The following is a 14,743-nucleotide window of genomic DNA, read 5'->3' as shown; positions in this document are numbered from 1 at the left end:
ATTTAGGGTTACTTGTCCCTCCCCATACTCCCTCCTCTATCTTGCCCTCCCATAATCAGACCCAGAAGGACAAATGTCACATGTTCTCTCTTGTAGCTGAATGCGAGCTTTGAAATCTTAGATATGCAAGTTTTATTGAAAATCTAGAGAGGTCAAGAAATTAATAAATGACCATGGGAGAGAGGAAGCTTGGGGGGCTGGGTTAGAAGACAGTGATATGGGGGCTGGAGAGATGGCTCAGCAGTTAAGAGCACTGACTGCTCTTGCAGAGGACCCGGGTTTGATTCGCAGCACCCAAATGGCGCCTATGAACCATCCTTAACTCCAGTTCCAGGGGAATCCAAAGCCCTCTTCTGACCTCCACAGCATTGTACAACACAAGTGCACTCACATACATGCAGGCAATACACTCATACACATAAAATAAAAATAGTGAATAAAATATTTTTAAAGAGAATACGGTGATATGAAGGAAAAGGGGAACATTAGAGCAACTCTACTATTTAAAATGCAAGTTAACCTCCCCATTTTTACAGTGAAACTCCAATTTCAATGACCCACATAACCCAGTGTGGCGATGAAGGGGGACTTGGTCAGGCTTTCATCCATGTCCAGATCCCCACTGAGCTCTGTAGAAAGTGACATCCTGTCCCAGCCTCTGGAGCCACAGGTGCAAAGCAGAAGCCCAGGGGGCACCAAAGAGGAAACATGGACAAGGATCTTTTCATGCTCAGAGACCTGCAAAACAACAAAGACCTGGCACTCGGGGGCAGCAACCTGCTGAAAGAAGCTGGCCTCTCAGAAGTAGAGGAAGATGGGGATGACAAACTGTGAGACCAGGAGAGTTCGCTATGTATGGCAGTGTCCTGAAGGACATGTGAGGTGGGGCCTAGAGTGCAGCACGGAGCCCATGCTGTGATGGCTTCCTCATAGCAACCCTAAGATGGAAATTCTAGACCTGTCTGTCTCCTGGCCCTGTCCTCACAGCTGTTGGAGCCCATCATTGTCTCAGAAATTTGGCCCTAAAATTCCTCTTTCACAGAAGCCGCAGAGAACATCATCTATTCCTAAGCAAAATCTATGGCACCCAGCAGTAAAGTCTTTCTCCCCGTCCGTTGGTAATGCACGTTGCTTTTGCTGGTGGGCGCTTTTTTTATGTTATTATTAAATGTTTCCTTGCCAAATGTACTTTGCAGAAATATCTTTTATGGAAAACAGATGGAAGGAGCTAACCTAAAAATGCAAATCATAACATATAATGACTTCTTAATTTCAAAAATTATGGATTCAACATCCTAGAAGAGACTAAAGGAGACAGTGACAACAGCTGCAGAAGGAGCATCAGACGCGGGCCGTGACTTGAAGGAAGGGAGCACAACTCCAGAGCTCACATGTCCAATCCCAAAGTGTCCATGCACGTAACAGAAAGGCACGAGGAAACCAACAGTACTAGCATGATTCCCAAACGTGTCTAAACACGCCATTAGGAATACGAAGCGGTGCAAATGCATACTTAACACACGCCCTTGCTGTTGTCATCACTGCTCCTCAGACAGGACTGTGAGAGCAGCGTGTGTGAAAGCTCATGATTCAAATCGGATTACTCAGATGTCAGACTTCTGAAAGAAGGCCTTAACACAGGGTTTTCACAACTTGTCTTTCTTGAAACCCCTTGTTTTAGAGTATTTAACAATTAAGCATTTTCTTGTTTTTTGGAAAATTATTTTTTTCTTCACAAACTGTGTTTCCTAATAGTTAACACGTTTCTTTATCTTTTCCCAAATATAGAAGAGACTTCAGGAATATTTCCATCTCATCAATAAATTTTAATATTGTCCTTGTGAATAAAATTCAATATATATGCAAAATATACCTCTCTCTAGCTATATTGTTTATACTTTTTCAATACCAAATCTCCTCAAGTATTAAGATATCCACATGAAATCTTCCAGTTAATACATTCAGAAATAAATCCAAGAGGTAATACTGTCATAGCATGGACATCCGTGCTGCTCCAGGGTCTCTGGTCTGTGTCTTCTCTTAGCATTAACAGCTGTCCTTCTGGCAGACAACATGTGCTCTGAGTAGCCCTTCTCTTGATGGAACTGCCTGAAATTAAACATTTGGAAGTATTTGCAAATTTCTGCCTAGGGACCACTTAATATATCAGAGCTCGGCATGGACTACCCACTGAGCGAGAGTGCAAAGTTCTCTCTTCCTCACTTCTCCCTTCATAAGGCACCTCCCTGTGCTCCCAAGGAGAACATCAGCAGAGTATCAAATCATTGGAGTTCTCCTGGTAAACTAGAGAAAAGGAGTCTGCGAGCCACTTACTCATCTCCTCGTGGGGAAACTGATCGGCCTCAGTGGGGAGGAAGGCAGTGGGGAAGGGCATGTTTTAGGTTGTTGCTGTCATTTCTCTCCAACTGAATTAGGCACAATCCACCAAATCTGGTACCACTAAAAGCCAACAGCGACAATCATTTTGACTGCCGTGCACAGGAGGAACATGAATTTGCAGGTTTGAGAAACAGACATAGCCCTGTCAACATCAAACACAGTTCCCTCAGCATCAGTCAGATAATAGCAACGACAGATTATAGAATGCAGTGCATCTCACAAACCATTCCAGTTATTTTGCTACAGAAACACTCAGAGATCCCTCAATGTTTCTCCACCAATACCAGTTCTAGAAGGAGTTATCACAGCCATCAGAATATATTTGCTCACTAGAGACCTAACCTACTTAACAGACTCAACACACATGAGCATTCAGTCAAAAATGGAAGCAACAGAATCTGAGCACATTTGGACATGAACCAAGAACCTTTGTATCTAAGCAGCAGCCATCTGATCTCTTAGAGAACGTGGCCCTCTTTAAAGCCATCCATGTTTTTCACTTATCATGGTATTTAGTTAGGCCATGTGGTTTCTTCAATCTTAGTCCACAGCTCTAATACTGTTCATGACAGTGGATTAGGAGCACAGTAGGGACAAGGGAATGAATTCACAATCCTACAAACACGGCTTAGAGGAAGTTTGACAATCTAGAGGCTCCCATTGACATTTTTCACAGAAAAAAAATCATATATAAATGTGGGAATGTTGTAGTGTCTTTGAATTGTTCCAACTAAGCTAAGTTAAAAGCACATTCTTGAGACTTCCCTTCCCTGAGTACTAATTGACTGCTGACCATAGGGACATTGTACAGAAGATGTGAGTGTGGACATAAAGAAGCAGCTCTATTTCCTTCTGCTCTGGAGGTGAATGCAGGATGCCAGCACTGAGGCATCCTGACACACACTGTCAGTGGCAGCTAGCTCTCAGTGGCACTTAGACCCTCACCTCCTTTAGTTTCCATAAGCAGGGTTGGTCATGGGATAAGATGAATGATCACTTGCCTTGGGGGTTGACATTTAAGGGGACATCAAAAGACTCAGCAGTTGCCTAATACAGGAATGAGTCTCTTCTTTCAGAGTTGTTGACTACGGAGGTTCATGGACCTTTAAATAATACTGTCATTCCCATTGCACTTGGTTATGTGGCAGAATTCGACAGTAAAATCTATTGCTAAAGACTCTACATACCTGTCTTAGGACAAACGAGGAGAAATCAAGCTGGTGCTGACCTCAAACTTAATCTCTACTCTCTAGCTTTCATTGTCCTAGAAGTTGCTAGATATGTTATAGTCAGAGAAAGACAGCCATCACCCTTACCCAGCTGTGCTCCATGAAAGCTACAGTAATGACTGGATTGGTGAAACATGGCCACTGGTGCAATAGTGGCACAAATGTTATAGGAGTAACCAGGCACTTTCTGATTAGATTTAAGGCCTACTTCAAAAGATGGAGTCTATTCCTGACCTGACACTATTATCAGGGCTAAGAACCTTGGCTTGATAGGTAATAGGCCATATGAGAGAGTCTACTACTGTTATTCTGCTATTTAGACACAGTATCAAACCAACTCCTAATGACTTATTATTTATTCACAGATTAGTGCATCTCTCAGCTCTCTCCAGAGACATTTTCTCTTCCAGAAGCAGACAGTTAACACAGAGACCCACAACTGGTCAACATTCAGAGAATAAGAAACTGCAGAGTGCTCAGCCTTAAATGGGACACCTATATAATACTGTCTCTTCCCAAGGCTCAGAGATCATTATCAAAGACTGGGTGGAGAGATCATAAAAGCCAGAGGTGGTAGATGAAATCAAGGAAGCTGTTGTCTGGACACCAAAGGGTAGTTGCACATATGAACCCACAGTGCTTATGACAAAATGCACAAAACCTGTACAAACCCAAGCCAGGAGAAAACCCAGCATGGATAAGGGATGTGGGCAAGGTACCCCAGACCTCACTGAGGATCTGTTGGCAATAGATAGATGATAGATGCTGGGAGAGGGAGTCAGTTTACCTTTCTGGTATGCCACCCGGTAGGCTGATCAGATACCCAAGAACATTTTGGAAATACAGATTAGACTTCAGAGACCTTTTAAAAAAAGAAAAGACAAATATTAATAGACATGAAGTCAGGAGGGAGGTAATAAGGTAGGGGTGGAGAGGGGAGAGAAGGTCTGAATATGATCAAAATACATTGTATGAAATTCTCAAATTGATAAAAATACCTTTTCAAAATAGAAAAACTCTGTAGTCATGTAATATTTTAATGAGATCTTAAAATTCAAAATTAATATTAAAAATACATAGTAAAAAATTATTAAACTCAAATAGACAAGAACAGAGCTGTGATGAACTGTCTTGGAATCTGAGCCCAAAGGAAAATCTGTAGTACTCATTCGTGGACTGAGTGAGCTCCTCCTTCAGGTTATCTGATTCCTGGGAAGGGCACACACACAGCTCCGGGGCCAAGGGTGTCTGTTTTTCACATGGATCATGCACAGCAGTGGATGGAGGACAGCTAAGAGATGCAGCTTCTCTGTAGGGATCCATTTTCTCTCATGGGTCCCAGTTCCTGTGAGGTGCAGTTTGTCTAGATGCCCATCTACCTCCAAGCTCAGCCTTTGAGTCAGTGATAACAATACAGATGGCTCAACAGCACCCATGTTGTTTGTAGTCCTAAATCTTCATGCTTCATGCTTCATACCTCGTGGCATTCTGCCTCTCTAGCCCATAGCAAGGCCTCTTAAATTCTTTCCACTCATGACCTCTTTTCACTAGAGAAATTGTTATGCTACTTTGGTTATATATATAAAATAGGTATACAAATCAAACATTTCCTGAGAATAAATCATAAATTTACTTCAAAATAATTCTTTGTTATATATCCCTTTTGCAGTCTTCGAAAGACAAAAGCAAATTTGTATCGTAATGAGATGGATGTGCTTGTTTATTTTTACATAAAGAATTAAATCTTGGCTGAATATTTGATACTAAAGAATGTACATAGAGCATCACCAACATTTTTCAGAGGCGAATATTTTGATTTTATCATCAATGCTGAGACTGACGCTTCACTCAAACATGTAGTACAAAGTGGCAAAAATATGTTTAAGGCCATTTCAGAAACTACTGGAAAGTCTGTCCTAATCCCAACCACAATTCATTTTGTAATTATCTTTTATGAAACTCAAGCCTGAAGCTTAAATAGCAATTTTAAAAATCAAACATTCAAATACAATGGAATCCAAAGATCTACTAATTTGATATTTATATACTGTGGTGGTTTGAATGAGAATTTCCCTCGTAGGCACCAAGTATTTGAGCACTTGGTCAGTTGGTGGTGGGGAGGAATTTTTAGGAATTGTGGGATTGCTGGAGGCAGGTCTTGAGAGTATAAACCTTGCTCACTTCCAGTCTATCTCTCTCTGCTTCCTGTGCCTACCTGAAAGCGTGAGAGCTCAGTTTTCTGCTCCACCTGCCTCCTGCCATGCCTCCCACATCATGACGGATGCTTATCTCTCTGGAACCATAAGTCAAATAAACGCTTTCTTCTATAAATTGTCTTAATCGTGGTGTTTTATCACAGTGACAAAAAAAGAAACTAACACACATACTAAGGAAGGATGGTGACAAAATATTAAAAATCCTTGTTTTTCATAATTAAATTATTATGCTTCTATGAGACCAGCAGCTTAGTGTGCAGTAAGAACACTGCAAGTCATGATGTACAGCAGCCTTGAATGTAGGCCAAGGTGTTGAGGCAGCATTTGTTGGCATTGCACCTGACACATATTCGGTGCAAAAAAATGTACATTGTGTATTGAGACTAAGACTGCAGTGAAGTCATAGAACACAGGTGAGAACTTCCTGAAACAGGGTAGACTACTCTGCATTTGAGAATGAAGCCGTTTTTGGTGGTTGAGGATTCAGAAACCTTTTACTGTCACCGGACCTTTCATGACTTCCACATTAAGTTATGCAACTCCAAGTAAGGTTGTGACCTACAATTTAGAAGCTGTGGCCTACATAAATGTGATGATAGAATACAGACTAGAGTACTTCAGATAGGTATGAAACAAGTTCCAGGAGCAAGGAGGTGAATGCACAGGGACACTTTTAAAATTGAATTTTTGCAATTTTCATACAATGTACTTTAATCATTTAGACCTTTCCCCTATCTGCACTCCTCTTATAGCTCCCCTCCACCAGATACTGTGTACTCTGTCATATAATTAAGGCCTATCAAGTTGAGTTTGTGGCCTCAACTGTCCTTCAGTGTGCATCCATTCACTGGAGTCTGGTTAATGCATCTAGTCTCACATCCTTAAAGAAAACCGACTGTCCCTTCTCTAAAAAGTTACCGGTTGCCAAGAGTTCCTCGGCTAATGCTGAGAGTTCTAACCAATTCACTTAGTGCTATGCTGGGATTTTGTGTGGCATGAGTTTGCATGGGTCTTGTGGATGCTATTACCATTGCTGTAAGTTCACATGAGTAACTTTCCAGCTGTCTGGAAAACTCTGTTTCCTCATAGTCATCCATACCTCTGGTGTTTCCAGTCTTTCTGCTCCTCTTCACAATGGTCCTTTGGGAGGCAGAGGCTTGCCATCTCTGCCTTATTCAGGTTAGCACTCCATAGTCTCTTATCCTCTGTACTTTGGCTGGCTGTGGCCTTCTGTGCTGTTCATCATCTGTTGCATGAGGAAGCTTTGCTGATGTGAGTTTAAGAGATGAATTAATATTCTTTCCACACCATTCTGCTATGTTCCCCAAGCCTTAGGTGTAGAGGTTGTATTGTAGATGTGTCCTGAGGGTTGGGTACCTCACAGACACTTATTCTCTGTGTTTGAACAGTTGTGGGACTTCATAATAGTCTCCATCTGTTGCCAAAAGAAGCTTCTATGATAAGTGGTGAGATGTACACTTGTCTGTAAGTATAAGGATACATATTTAGAAATTTCATTGGTCTAAGGATGTGACAAAAGTAGGTTGTACTGTAGGATCGATGACCATGAGGGGCTGGGGAGATTCCTCAGTGGTTAAGAGCACTGGCTGCTCTTGTAGGGGAAGTGGGAATATCTTCACCAGTTGACACATCTGACAGAACTCAAAAAACAAAGACTCAAAAAAACAAGATCTAAACAGAGTTCTCAAATGAAGAAATAAAGATGGCTAAGAAACTGCTTAAAAAGTGTTCAATATCATTAGTAATTAGGGAAATGCAAAATAAAACCACCTTAAAATTTCATCTTACCACCATCAGACTGGCTAAGATCAAGAGAAAAATGCTAGTGAGGATGTAGAGAGAGGGGAACGCTCACTCACTGCTGGTGGGATTGCAAACTCATGCAACCTCTATGGAAAACAGTGTGGAGAACTCTTAAAAAACTAAAAATGAACCTACCATATGACCTAGTTTTACCACTCCTTGGCATATACCCAAAGGACTCAGCCTATTGCAGAGACACTTGTACAACCATGTTTTTTGCTGCTCTTTTCACAATAGCTAAGAGATGGAAGCAATCTAAGTGTCCCTCAACTGATGAGTGGTTAGGGAAAATATGGTACATTTACACAGTGGAGTTCTACGCAGCAGCAAAGAAAGATGAAACAATGAAATCTGCAGGTAAATGGATGGATCTAGAAACTATTATACTAAGTGAGTACATATCCTGATGCAACTGCAGGAACCAGGAAAGCGGAAGGAAAGGAGGGAGGTAAAGGGAAAGAAGGATTTGGAGAGGCAAGAATAATAGGGGTTACTAAGGAAGAAATGTATAAAAAGGGGTAAAGGGGAGGGGGAGGATGAGGGCTGTACAAAGGACTGTGGGAATAAAGGGAAAGAAGGAGCTCAAAAGAGGTGGGATTATAGCATACAAAATTATCAAGGGAGAAATGGGGACACTTTAAATGGAAAGGATGGGGAGGATAAGACAGGGAGAGAAAAAGGGGAGACAAAGTACCTAGCTAGTATAAAAGTCCAGAGAGAATAGTATTAGTCCAAAAACCTGCTGAAAAATTACATATACAACATCCCTACATGAGTCCGTGAGTACAGCCAAAGACAACATAACAAGAAACAGTGTCAGACAAGAGAAACCTTCCTTTGAGTTGTTGGCCAGGGTGGTCCAAGAGACTCCCAGAATTATACAGACTATTGCCACAGTCCTGGATTGCCTCCCAGAACTTAATGGTAAGACCCTATTACTGAAGACAGAACATACTTTGAATGCAGGATTTGGAGCAATGGAGCTGGAACTGACCTAGAAGCCACCTCCCTTGAAGGGTAGCTCTCACAGCTTTAGAGAGCACTACATAAGCTAGTAAGATGTTCTCCAACCCTGGCTTCAAGACCTAAAAACGACATCAATGACCAGCACAGCAATTGACATTGGTACAGTAGTGGGAATCTTGTGGGTAATCAATAGCTGCCTAATTGGACGTAAAGCCCACTCAGTGGGTGAAAATTCATGTCTAATACTGTAAACCTAGCCAAATACACATAGTTGGAGAGGTCACAGATCTTAGAGAAAATCCCAAGGCTCTCATATCCTTAGACAAATGCAATTTCTTACTATGTGCAAAATATGGAACCTTAAACTTGCAGACAAGTATCCCAGTCACCACCCATCAAAGCAGCTTCTTTTTCAACAGGCAGAGATCATTGCAGTTATACCACTGGTCACACACAGAGATTCTCTGAATTTCCCAAGCCTAAGTAGCACATTTAGGATGCAAATTCTACACCTAAGACTCACATAACATAGAACAAGGGATGAAGAGGACACTAATGCATCTTTCAGTTCTCAACAATGAAGCTCCCTCATGCAACAGAGGGCCAGGAACACAAAAGGTCACAAATGGCCAAATCATAGAGAATAAGAGTCAGCAGAGTGTGGGTCCTTGTACAGGACTCCGATATTGAGGTCCACCCACTCAGGGCTCAGGGACCATTGCATAAGAGGGGGAAGAAAGATTGTAAGGGCCAGGGAGGAGGTGCATGCCCACAGGGAAATAGTTCTACAGTTGCCTTGGACCCTTCTTATATAAAGCTATAGCAATGGTGTCAACATGCACAAGACCCATGCAAACTGAGGCAAACCAAAGCCCAGCTCAGACCTATGAAAAGGAAAAGCAAGCCCCAATCTTAGTCAAAGAATTACTGGCAGCTGATTACTGCTGAGTGAGGAAGAGCTGATCATGAAGGGAGAGACTCTAGATAGGCTGACTAAACCCCAGTGGATGAACTTGTACTGAGGGGACATCTTGGGACACTAACTTTATATAATAGGCCTTAATACAAATGGCAGAATTATGAACTCCAGTGAGGAGGCTATGAGAAGATGTCAAAGCAGAAGGAGGAAGGGGGTATAAAGATGATTTTATGTATGAAATACACAAAAATTCAATTTAAAAAATTTTTAATTTAAAAATAAAAAACAATACTACACATGATTTCTTTCCCACTGAGTGGGTGAGTAGGCCCTGAGTTCCATTAGACAGCTGTTGATTAACCCCAAGATAAAATGCCACTATTTTCTGGGCTGCTGGCCATTGTTGTGTTTCATAGATTTCACATCTGGATGGGATCACTGATTGGTTTTTCCTCCCTTAGCAGTTTACATAGTTCCATCTGATGCTATGGGAACTAGTCTTCAGGGAGGAGGATTACATATCAGTTCCAGCTCAATTGTTTCAAGTCCTATGTTTGAAGTAATTTGTGTGTTCAGCAATAGGGTCTTACATTCAAGTTCTAGGAGGCAATCAAGATATATAGCAAAAATCTACTTCAGTAGGTTTTTGAACTGATACATTTTCCTCTGGTTTTTCACATCACCTAAGCATTATTTAACTCTCCTCTCTCCCCCTGTATAGTCCTTCCTCTTCTCTCCCTAGTTAAGGTACTCCCATTTTTCCCATTTCCCCCTTGATAACACCTGTCTCCTACTATCCCTCTCTCTCAAGCTCCTTCTTCCCCTTTAGCCCATGGTTCCTTCTCAGTTTCCTGGCTCCTGAGGTTACACCAGGATATATACTCACATCTAAGGATTTGGATCTAGGATTCATAAATAAGAGAGAACATATATTGCTTCTTTTTCTAAGTTCATGTTACTTTACTTTGTATAAGTGTTTCTAATTAGTTCCATCTATTTACCTAAAAATTTCATGATTTCACTCTTCTTTAATGTTGAGTAAAACTCCATTGTGTAAATGTTCATTATTCATTTCATTGAGGGACATTCAGGTTGTTTCTATTTCTCAGCTATTGTAAAAAGAGCAGCAACAAACATGGTTGAGTCCTTTGGGTTAAATGAAGGAATGGTTTAACTAGATCAGATGGTAGATTGATTTTTAGTTTTTAAAGAGTTCTCCACATTTACTTCCGTAGTAGCTGCACCCATTTTCAATTCCACTAGCAGCGAATGAGCTTCTGCTCCCCCCCCCCCATTCCTGCCAACATTTGGTGTTGTTCTATTGAACTTAGCCATTCTGGGTGGGGTTAGATGAAATCTTAATGTAGTTTTAATTTACGCTTTAATTACTAAGGATGTTCGGCACCTTTATGGTATTTATTAGCCATTTTTATTTCTTCTTTGGGGAGCTCTCTGTTCAGATCCATAGCCCATTTTTAAATTGCATCATTTGTTTCCTGATTATTTGTTTTTTGAGGTCTTTGTACATTAGCATTAGGATACTAATCCTCTGTCAGATCCATAGCTGGTAAAGATTTTCTCCCACTTTCTGGGCTTCCTCTTCACTTGATTGTTTGCTACCTTTGCTGTACAGAAGGTTTTTAGTTTAGTGAGTCCCATTTGTTAATTGTGTAATTTAATTTCTGAGCAACTGATGTCCGAGTTAGAAAGTCTTTTCCTGCACCCATGGCTTATAGGATATTGCCTATGTTTTCTTCTAACAGTTTCAGAGTTTCAGGTTTCACATTGAGGTCTTTGATCCATTGGGAGTTGACTTTTGTGCAGGGTGAAAGAAACGGGTCTAGTTTCATTCTTCTACATGTAGAGATCCATTTTTTTCCCAGGACCCTTTGTTGAAGATGCTGTCTCTCCTCTATTATGTGTTCTTAGCACTTTTGACAAATACCAGGTGGCTGAAATTGCATGAAGTCATGTTTAGGTCTTCTGTTTTGTTCCATTGATCTACACGTCTGGTTTTGTGTCAGTACCATGCTGTTGTGATGATTACAGCTCTGTGATATAGGCTGCAATCTGGTACCCCCAACATTGCTTTTCATGCTCAAGATCGTTTTGGTTCTCTGGGGCCTTTTCTGATGCCATATGAATTTTAGGATTTTTTTTCTATTTCTGTGAAAAATGTCATGGGAATTTTGATTAGATTGCTTTAAATCTATAAAATGCTTTTTGTAGGATGGTCATTTTCACACTATTAATTCAACCAATCAATGAGCATGGGAGTTCTTTCCATTTCCTTGTATTTTTCTCAGTTTCTTTCTTCAAAATTTAAGTTTTCATTGTAGAGGTTTCTAATGTCTTTGGTTAGGTTTATTCCTAGATATTTTTGAGGCTACTGCAAATGGGAGTGTTTCCATAAATTCTTGCTTTGTTTGTTATTGTATATAGAAAGACTATTAACTTTTGTAAATTAACTTTGTATCCTTCCACTTTGCTAAAAGTGTTGATCATTTCTAGAAGCTTCCTGGTGAAATTTTTGGGACCATTTGTATATAATATATCATCTCCAAATACAGATAATTTCACCTATTCTTTTCCAATTAGCACCTCCTTTAATTTCCTTCTCTTCTTTATTGCTCTAGCTAAAGTTTCAAACACTACATTTAAAAGGAGTGGGGATTGTGGGCAGCCTTGTCTGGTTCCTGTTTTTAATGTAGATGCTTTGGCATTCACTCCATTTAGAATGATATTTTCTGAGTTTTTGTTGCATATAGCCTTAATTATGTTGAGGTACATTCCCTCCAGTCTAATTCCCTCTAAGACTTTTATCATGAATTTGTGTTGGATTTTGTCAAAGGCTCTTTTTCCATCTATTTAGATGATCATATGAATTTTGTCGTTAAGTCTACTGATATGATTTTTTACTTTTATTGACTTATGTATATTGAAACATCCTTCCATCTATAGAATAAATCCAACTTGATCATGGTGAATGACCTTTTTGATGGTGTCTGTATGTGGTTTGCGAGTATTTTTATACCTATATTCATTAAGGATGTGGGTCTATAGCTTTCTTTTTTATTGTGTTTTTTTTTTCATAATTTGGGTATTGCAATAACGTGAAATTCATAAGAGTTTGGGAGTTCTCCCACATTTCTATCTTTTTGAATAATTTAAGCTGTATTGGTTTAGATCTTCTTTGAAGGTCTGATAAAATTCTACCATGAATCCATCTGGACCTGGATGTTTTTTTAGTTGGGAGGCTTTAGTATTACTGTTTTAATTTCCTTACTTGTTCGGGTCTATTTAGATTGCTGATATCTTCTTGGTTTAACTTTGGTTGTTTCATTAAATATATGAATTAGTCCATTTCTTTTATACTTTCTAATTTAATAGGTTTTAAAAGAATTCTCTTATTTTTAGAGTATCCAAAAGCTCCATAAAAATAAATAAACCAAAGAAAAAAAAGCCAAAAGGCAAATATGGACAATTAATTTGAGAAATCCATGAAAAGAAATATAACAAAGATAGTAAGTAGAAGGAATGTGCCAAGAAGTGGTTCTCTCTCCCTTTCTTTTTAACCAGTGTACTGACCACTCCATTTTTCCTGATGCTACTGACTGACTTATCTGTGTTGGATTCTGAGTAAACAAAGTCAAAAAAAAAAAAAAAAAAAAAAAAAAAAAAAGGTTGATTGAGCAGGGGCCAGGAGAGCAAGCCAGTAAGCAGTGTTCCTCCGTGGCCTATGCTTCAGCTCCTGCCTCCAGGTTCCTGCCCTGAGCTCCTACCTTGGGCTTCCTGATGAACTGTAAACCAGGAAATGTAAGCCAAATAAACCCTTTCCTCCCCAAAAATAAAAAAAATAAAAATAAATAAAGTATTCCCTTATAAAGTTCTGGCTCTCTTTGGTGTCTGTTGTGATGTTTCCCCTTTCATCTCTGATTGTGTTGATTTGGATTTGCTTTTTCTTTCTTTTGGTTAGCTGAGCTAAGAGTCTGTCTTGTTTATCTTTTCAAAGAACCATCTCTTAGATTCATTGATTCTTTGTATTGTTTTCCTTATTTCTGTTTCTTTTATTTCTGCTCTGATTTTTATTTTCTTCCCATTTGCTGGTTTGCAGTTTAGCTCTTGTTTTTCCAGATTCTTGAGTTGCACCATTATGCTATATTTGTGCTCTTTCTGATTTTTTTATATTTTATTTATTATTTTTATTTGATGCATATTACTGTTTTGCCTGCATGTATGTAAGTGCACCATGTGCATGCAATGTCCCACAGAAGCCAGAAGAGGGTGTCAGATACCCTGGAACTGGAGTTACTGATAGTTGTTAGGCACCATGCAAATGTTGAGAATCAAACTCAGGTCTTCTGGAAGAACATGAAATGTTCTTAACCTCTGAGCCATCTCTCAGCCTCCTTTCTGATTTTGAAATGTGGGTGCTTATGGCTATAAACTTCCTTCTTATGACTGCTTTTAATCTGTTAGGGACACATTTGCAACTTTCTCTGCCTGTGTGAGCTGTCACTTTGGTGGGGTTAAAATATCATCTTGTGCCTTCTTCTGTTAAATATCAGGGACTGTGCTTCCCATGGTTGTAGAATTAATGGAGCAACTTATACCCAATATACATTGAGGATTATCCTAGTTTCCCTGATTGCCTTCCTAACTGGGTTTGGTCTGCACTTTATCAGTAATACAGACATGGTGACCATCATCTGACCAAGCCACAGAGTCTGTTTCATGTACTTGAGTTCCACAAGCCTGAACCCCACTGGAGAAAGTTTTTACTGTTGTATTTAAGAGACTCAGTTGCTAACTTCAGTCACCCCTAAAATACACTTCAAGAAATGTTTACCATCGCTCTGAACCCTTGCAAACACCCGAAGCTGAGGCTGTGGAATTATGGGTCCATCTCTGAGTACTGTTGATCTTGTTATAAGTGATTCTAAACTGGTTAAGTTAGAGACTGAGGCAATCCTAGAGGGAGGCATTTGCTTCTTACGGAAGTTAGAGTCACTATAAATGAACTGTAGTGCCTTAGAAAGAAATATCCTGAAGCCAGGCGTGATGGCACATGCCTTTAATCCCAGCACTTGGGAGGCAGAGGCAGGCAAATCTCTAAGTTCAAAGCCAGCTAGTCAACATAGCGAGTTCTGGGCCAGCTGGGGCTACAGGGAGACCCTGTCTCAAAAAGA

The 14,743-nt window shown here is 40.0% G+C and overlaps 1 pseudogene; it reads left to right on the top strand.

Annotated features, from left to right (window-relative positions):
• The first annotated feature begins 708 nt into the window (after nt 1-708).
• Nucleotides 709-14,743, top strand: part of LOC103737811 — an 84,910-nt pseudogene continuing 70,875 nt past the window's right edge.

The sequence above is a fragment of the Nannospalax galili genome, unplaced genomic scaffold (assembly GCF_000622305.1).
Source record: "Nannospalax galili isolate Female #2095 unplaced genomic scaffold, S.galili_v1.0 scaffold698, whole genome shotgun sequence".
NCBI classification, from domain to species: Eukaryota; Metazoa; Chordata; class Mammalia; order Rodentia; family Spalacidae; genus Nannospalax; species Nannospalax galili.
The sequence above is the reverse complement of the archived record's forward strand: the minus strand, read 5'-3'. Positions and strand labels throughout refer to the sequence as shown.